Source organism: Limulus polyphemus, unplaced genomic scaffold (genome assembly GCF_000517525.1).
Source record: "Limulus polyphemus unplaced genomic scaffold, Limulus_polyphemus-2.1.2 Scaffold8, whole genome shotgun sequence".
NCBI classification, from domain to species: Eukaryota; Metazoa; Arthropoda; class Merostomata; order Xiphosura; family Limulidae; genus Limulus; species Limulus polyphemus.
Window position 1 is genome coordinate 2015932 of NW_013665618.1, and position 8671 is coordinate 2024602.

The following is an 8671-nucleotide window of genomic DNA, read 5'->3' on the forward strand; positions in this document are numbered from 1 at the left end:
TCAACTTATGTTTATATTTTCCAGTTATATATATTATATGTGTTTCTACATTAAATAGCAACATATACAATGTATTATAACTGACCTGATCAACTTTGTATTCATAAAAATGTTCTGCCATGTTGAACTTTGTATTCCATTAGCCCCCTTTCTTAGTAAAAAGTTGACATAATATCAGACTAAATATCCAATAAGAGTGAAGTGCCCATACCATTTGGTGATTGTATGTCTTGACCTTTCAATCATTTGCATTCAATGTTAATTATCTCAGATAAAAGCAGAAAGAACAACCATATATAGTAACTCACTTAATGTTCAAAATGAAGAAGGTAAGGTTTTCTACAGCAGTAATCCTTTAGTCTTAAGTGATCAACTTTTAAAACTAAACATGAGATTTAAATAAGCATCCTTTTCAGGTCGAATAGCTGTTATATATTAATTATAGAAAAGAAAGCATTTTACATGTAAAACGTTAAAAATGCAACAAATATGATTAGACATGTAAGTAAAAACTATTATCAGTACATTAAACGTATACTAACTCATAAAAACGCAATCGAATGTTTGGTTCAATACATATGAAAACAATTGATATGATAAAACCTTTTCAGCAGTTCGTTAAACGTGTTAGTAACACTATCTCCTGATTATAAATTCATTACTAAGATGTAAATCTCGTAGTTAATATTGAAAAATAAATTCGAAATGGTGTATTTAAGTGTTTTACACTCACAAAAAAGAAACCTATCATTCTATAGGTATTTGAAGAACTTGTAGCATTCTGCCACAACTTTATTCCATTATGAAAATAAATTGTTCAAACTCGACATAATCACATATTTTATATATAAATTCAAAATTATTTTCAAGGCCTCAGTCAAAACACTATTTCTATCAGTAATCATCATATATTAGGAATTTAACTTTAGGTGTTACATTTCCAGCTAATCCAACGAGCTCTGGTACTGGGTGAAACATCTCGTCAGCAGCAACACGTATTGCAAGGTGCATACAGTCCAAATTCTCCTCGTTGGATACCAGAAGGGAAGAATCAGTAAATAAATGTTAAAAGTCTTATTGTTATCCATTCAGACATTCCTGTAATTCAAGAAAGTCATTGTACATTTAGTCTAGAACAAACATAGGTTTTATTTTGCGACTCTGTATACTATATAGAGGAAACTACGTCACCTACTAATGGAGTGCTTGCCTACATTTTGTGGACCCTTGGATATGTACAGTGACAGTCTGAGCATGAGACCTCGAGGCTGCCATCAAACATTGGTCCCTGAATTGTTTTCTTTTTGCCGACGATATTATCATACTATACAGTAGGAATAACACCAACTTACTAATAATAAACATCATCTTTGAACAATGGTCTCTAGAGATAAATCTAATTACATTGGTGAATGTCTGACGTGATTTTTATGTGAATTTATGTGAATGCTCTATATAAAGAGATTTCATGTGAAAAGATAGGTATGTCTTTTCTTGTAGACCATACATTTTATCGTGAGATCACAAAACTTACGAGCATGTTACCATATTGAAACGTCCACTTCAGTATTCATGGTACTTATTGTTCCAATGATAGAGTGGTGTAATAAAGTATTTAACACATCCTTCATCCTTTATATCATACAAGAGCCACAATCAGCATATTTTATTGTTATATATCAGATGAAATATATTAGTTCTTGTTTTCATTACATGATAGAGAACTAACTGGTTCTAAAGTAGTAATTGTTGACATGCATGTGACTAATGAACAAAGGTCAAAGCATTGCTCAGAGAGTTTTACCCTTTTGGGCCACTTTTGGGAGAGTTCCTTTGTTCTAGATTATATATATGTGTGTGTGTGTAGGTGTGTTAGTGTGAGTGTAAAGTTAAAGTACAAACATACTTACAGTCACGGGTTATGAGTTTATACTTTGTGGTAAATATTCAAAATGTACAATCATGTGATCATCATCTCCGTACAAGTCATTTTGATAAATGTCCTATTTGTTTTGTTTGTGGAGACGTGTTTTGTTTATACAGTCGTTTGATTGAACATTTAGATATTCCCCAAGTATTACTACACTGGGCCCTTGGAATTATACAGAATGGACATAATATATTTCAAATGAGGATACGTCCTAAAGACAGTGAAGGTAAGGTAAGAAAATGGTTTTGCTTAAATGAATGAATTTTAAAGGTCCTTTTCAGGACTACCACATACTAAAAAAGAGAAAGCTATATTTGCACATATCACCTTTTCACCTTTACGGATGAAAGGTTCCTCACTTCTTATATTTACAATAGATATCAGCATTCATTTATTGTCTAATCTTTTTAGGATTTATATTTCTTCCTTAATGAGACCAACCATTTTAATGCTGTTAATGTATATAAATTTTCAAGTACGTCTTGATAGATGTAAGGCTGTGTCTCATCTATGTTTTAGTAACTTTCTTAAATGTTCATTTGTCTTGTCTCTCAATTTTATCATGAAAATTTAAGTTAGACACATAATTATCTAACCTGTGAACCTCAATCTGCCTTCTTGTGTAGTTGTTCCAAATCTGCTACATTTCAGATTGAACACTAATTGTTCCTGACAAAACGAATAATAAAATGTGATGTTCTTTGTATAAGTGTAAAAGATAATACATCACATGTTACTGTAACATTGTTTCAAAATCTATGTTAAATCTATGTTTTCTTACACGTAATGGAATACAAATGAAAATTTTAAACTCTAGCTAAAATAGTAATATAAGCATAATGTACTAAAGTAGTATGAGAGCTAATCCAGTATTTCGTTAACTATAATGTTTATAGTATATTAGTGTATATAGAAGATTTGTTAATATTTTTTTTATTATGTGTGATACTTGACAATTCTTTAGTTACATATATTGAAGATAGCATATTAGGGTATGGTGAAACACGTCAGTTTTAAGGGGAGAGATCGTTTGAGGTTCATAATCTAACGTTCAGCATGATGGGGGCAGTCAATCTAGTTACATATTTCAAGTGTGTGATATGATTTGTGTTGTTTCTAAAATAATGAAACTTTGGTCACTTTGGGGAATGCCCCTTATGTTTCGTTTGTGGTGATTTATTTTATTTGACTAATAACATGCTAGAACAAGTATATACTATAGGTATTATTACATTGCACTGTAAGTCAGTATTTTATAAACTAAGATGTTTTCGTAAATAGTATATTAGTATACCTTAAAAGTTTTGTATGAAATATGAGTTTTATATAAGAAAATCACAGAAAACTGATTTTGTAGCTGACGATTTGTATAACAGTTTCAAAATCCGCTTGAGAAAATATCTGTTTTGAAATAATCGTAAAATAATTATTTGATTTATAACTAGGGGTCCTTTTATGATTACGATTGTCAACTCTTTTTTTGATACTTTGGTAAACTAATAACTTTAACTGTTATAGTGTGCATAAAGATACGGAAATAGAATTTCTGGTTTGTCTTCAGTTTTGAAGAAATGAAAACATTACTTGTTTTACCCTTAGGCAAACACATCACTTGGTTTTATACAAGGGGTCAAGATTCTGAACTTGCCATCAGCAATATGTTGAAATAGCCTACGCCATTTGTATGTATATGACACATACATATTATTATTAAGTATCTAGAAATCAACTTCAAGTTGAGAATCAACATGCAATATTTGAAGACAATATCTTTGATCTGACATATGTCAATGCTGATATTTAGGTGAAAAAGATAATACATGTTACAGTAACATTGTTTCAAAAATCTATGTCAATTTTGAAAAAAATACATTTTCTGAGTCTGAAACATCGATGAACAGTCATAACATGTAATTGGAACTTGTTAATATATAAATAAAAATTAGACTGTTTATTGTAGACTGATGTCTGAACTTCTAACCAAGTTTATCAACACTACCCAGAAACAACTAACTCTGTTACCATCCATCATAAATCTCAAACATTTCACATGTTGATGTAGTTGTTACGTCTAAGTAGATCTCATAAATATTAAAAGTATAACTGATTTAATCATAGTCAAATTATCTTTCATTTTGAAAATATTCTAAGCTATATTTTCTGACTGACAAAGTCTGAACCTTTGGCCAATTGCTATATGTCTGGCACTGACTTAGAGTATATAAAACGTTTTTTGTTGTAAAGTATGGTTGAAATATGAGAATTGTACACTGTCATTTATAAACTATATAAAATATTACATACTGAACTGAAAGAAATAAGTAGTAATCTGGACATAATGTACAAAAGTTGTATGAAAGCTCATCCAGTATTTTATAAAGCAAGGTGTTTATGTAAATAGTAATGTATCTTGAAGTTTTGATAATAAATGTTTGAGTAAGTGTGACATCAGTATTATTTAGAATTTGTAATTTTTACTTATATTCATGGATGATAGGGTATTGTATTAAACTGATAACCACATTTGTTAGAAACGTGGATAATCAGTTTATGGAGTCTAATTGAGGAGAAAGTATATAATATCTGCATGCTAATTGACATGTACATGTCCCATCAAATATTGAGAAATAGAATATTGTGAATACACATTTAGTCTTTTGTATCCCTATGTAAAGTGAAAGAACCAGTAAGCTATGTTTACTGATTTACATTCAGTTATGTACAAAAGCTCTAGCTAAGTTAAAGTATGGTGAACATTAAATTTATAATGTACTAATTTTGAATTTATGTAGAAAATATGTGATTATGTAGAGTTTGAACAATTTATTTTCAATATTAAGTATGCAATTTATATCTTAGTAACGAATTTATAATCTTAAGTAATGACATATACAATATATTATAATTGACTTGTTCAACTTTTGTTTTCATCAATTTTTTTGCCATATTGAACCTTGAATTCCATCAGCCCTCTCTCTTAGTAAAAGGTCAACATACTGTCAGCTGTGAGTCAATAAGGGTGAAGTGTCCACACCATTTGATGATTGTATGTGTTGACCTTCCTATCATTTACGTTCAATGTTAATGACCTTAGATAAAAGTACAAAGAACACCCATATGTAGAATTTCACTTATGTTCAAAATGAAAAAGGTAAGATTTTCTAAATTGTAATCCTTAAGTCTTAAGCGATGAACTTATAAAACTAAACATGAGATTTAAATAAGCATCCTTTTCAGAACATATAGATGTTATATATTAATTATAGAAATGAAAGCATTTTACATATGAAACGTCTGAAAATGCAACATATATGATTAGATATGTAAGCAAAAACTATTATCACTAAGTTAAGCGTATACTAAATCATAAAAACACAATTTGGTGTCTCGTTCAATATATGTTAAAACATTAGATGTGATAAAACATTTTCATCAGTTCATTAATTGTGTTGGTAACATTATCGTTCTATAGAAACACGTGTAATGTATAAATGGAAAATATAAACCTAAGTTGAGACAAGTTGAAATCTGTATGCAGTCCTATGGAAGTATAATAACACCATCTGTCTTTGTAAAACACATACAATATGCCTAGTAAGGCCATCCACCTATAGAACCTTAGTAAGACCATCCACCTATAGAACCTTAGTAACACCACCAGGCTTTGTAAAACATATGTAAGTGAAAAACTATAAAGTAACATGTGTAATATTAAATATTTTATCAAGAACAATAAAAATCATACTTACATGGATAAAGAAATAGCATATTTATACCGTAAAGCCAAACTAGTGAAACAGTAAGACTGTTGTTAAAATAATGGTTTTACTTGTAACTTTTAGGACACATAATTAAATCTAGACATTGATGGCATAATCACATGTTGAGATACATTGAGACATCCTATGATGAGCTCATTATCTTATTTAACTCTTTGTTTATAGAAACACCATTTGGCATAGCAGCAATAACCTTAGTAACACAATTTGCCAAGTAATACCATCAATCTATAGAAACATAGTAACACAGTCAACCTAGTAACACCATCCGCCTTAGTAATATAAATAACTTTATAAATACAAACTACAATAACATGAAATAATTTGTCAACTTCTTGGACATAGCAGCACTCCCTCTGGCGGTATTGCAACTTCCGCCTCTCATGGCAATGTAGCAACGTGCCCCTAGCAACTCGGCCTCTGGTGGCATGACACCTTTGGTTGTCAAGTGTTATGGCAGCAAGACAACGTCCGCCATGCAAGTGCGGGGATAACTACTTCTTTCGTTATAAAATAAAGCATTTCTGTTCAATTCTTTATATAGGCTTTTGTCTGTATATTTAAATAACTTTATTCTTCCTGCACTTTACTCACATATATTAATATTGACCTTAAATCTACCCTCACCAGAACACTACAGTTATTGATAATCAAGATCATAATTTACAAAAATCCTTATACTTTAAGCAATTGTAAGATGAGATGTATAAATATCAATAAAAACATTGGAAGGTTCCAGATAATAGTTCATAAAACCTGAAACAAAAAATACTTTAAATATAGAGTTTGTTTGTAACTAAGCACAAAGCTACACAATGAGTTATCTGTGCTCTGCCCACCACGGGTATCAAAACCCGGATTCTAGCGTTGTTAGTCCGCAGACATATCGATGTGCCATTGGGCATTGGGGGGGGGGGGGCCTAAAATATAGAGAGTACGTTACCTAGATGTGTTAGGACACAACCAACTTTTGTTTGGACTGAAGAGGACACATGTAAGTGTTAAAACTTGTATCCATATACTCTTGTTTCCTAATAATAGATCTAAACTTTATTTTAGATTACTTTAAACGGTATTTTGAATTTATCTACTAGTGGAAGGAAAGTGAGCTAGGAAACAAACGTTTATTTGTATATGGTTTCATAAGCATATTTACTACACCGAATGTCTGCACATTACCAAATTTTGTAAAAAGTAGTGGTCTATAAAATATGAGAAGACTTCCTCAACTTGTAGCATCACAAGCAATTTCTACATCATGTTTTTGGTCTCAAAGCTTACCGAGTTTTAACTTTATGTCACGATAAAACTATTTATTCCTCTACTTCTAGCATCACAAACACGTTTTACGTCCTGTTTTTAGTTTCAAAGATTAGGGAGTTTTAATTTTGGCATGGTAAAACTGTTTTTTATATTATTGTTTTGTTTTTGTACAATTACGTACTTTATTCAGTAACTTGTAAAATATCGTTAAAAGCCTATGAAACATTAGTAAAGTTATTGTTATAGCTAAATCCCCGCCCCGGCATGGCCAGGTGGTTAGGACGCTCGACTCCCAAGCTGCGGGTTCGAATCCCCGTCCCACCAAACATGCTCGCCTTTTCAGCCGTGGGTACGTTATAATGTGTCGGTCAATCCCACTATTCGTTGGTAAAAGAGTAGCCTCTAGTCTTACACTGCTAAATTAGGGACGGATAACGCAGATAGCCCTCGTGTAGCTTTATATGAAATTGAAAACGAACAAACTAAATCCCCTTCACACGCAGATGACTGTTTTAAGAACAGCAATGTTTGTTTTTGAACACTTTTTTGTTCCAAAGAAATCGGCTGTGCCTATTTAGCTAAGTTCATACTTTAACGTCTTTTATTGTTTGTTTGTTTTTGAATTTCGAGCAAAGCTACACGAGGGCTATCTGCGCTAGCCGTCCCTAATTTAGCAGTGTAAGACTAGAGGGAAGGCAGCTAGTCATCACCACCCACCACCAACTCTTGGGCTACTCTTTTACCAACGAATAGTGGGATTGACCGTCACATTATTAACGCCCCCACGGCTGAAAGGGCGAGCATGTTTGGTGTGACAGGGATTCGAACCCGCGACCCTCAAATTGCGAGTCGAGTGCCTTAACCACCTGGCCATGCCGTAATGTCTTTTAACAGTTTCAGTAACGATTTAGGATGTCTATTCCTTTGCATTGTTAGTAAGTCAGACTTAAAAATATAATGATGCTCTTGTAATGATGAAATTACTTATGTTCTTGTATCTCGATGGTATATAACGATCAACCGCATACAACTGTAAAACAAACTTTGTAAATTATTTTAAAAAGATGCCCATTTCCTCACAATAAAAGAAAATTATTAAAGCCGTTTTCTTTATTTTGGATAACTGAAAACTATCGATTTTTGTCCGAAGTTTTGTTTGTTAAGAACAACCTTCCTCTCTGTAATGATAAAGAAAATGTGATTAAGGATTAACTAAGTAAGCAAGTTTAAAAAAATATTCTATGTGTGGTTAATTAATACCGACTTACTTAACCCTTTACAGAGAAATAATATTACTACTGGTACTATCTTGCTGGAACAACACATTGGTCTTCTTACAAAAAACACTTATCCATATCACATGGAACTTAAGTTAATAGCTCTTTCCGTGCAAACACGTCACAAATATTTGATATCCATAATGCACAGGATGCAGCCCAACATAATTCTTCGCACTTGAATTGGCCATTCTTCTTGAATGGAATGGCTGTCACTGTACAGACGAAGCCCATGAAAATGTAACTACTTTGTAACAAATTACTGCAAGGATGATTTCTAGCATTTTTACTTAGTCAAACAAATAAATGTTTGTGACGCTCTAGCTATAATTTAGGTCGATTTTAATAGTTTTTGTTGTTTTTGCACACTTTCAGTAATCTGCTAAGTTTCTTCTCTTCCATTTACTTAATTCACAGCGTTT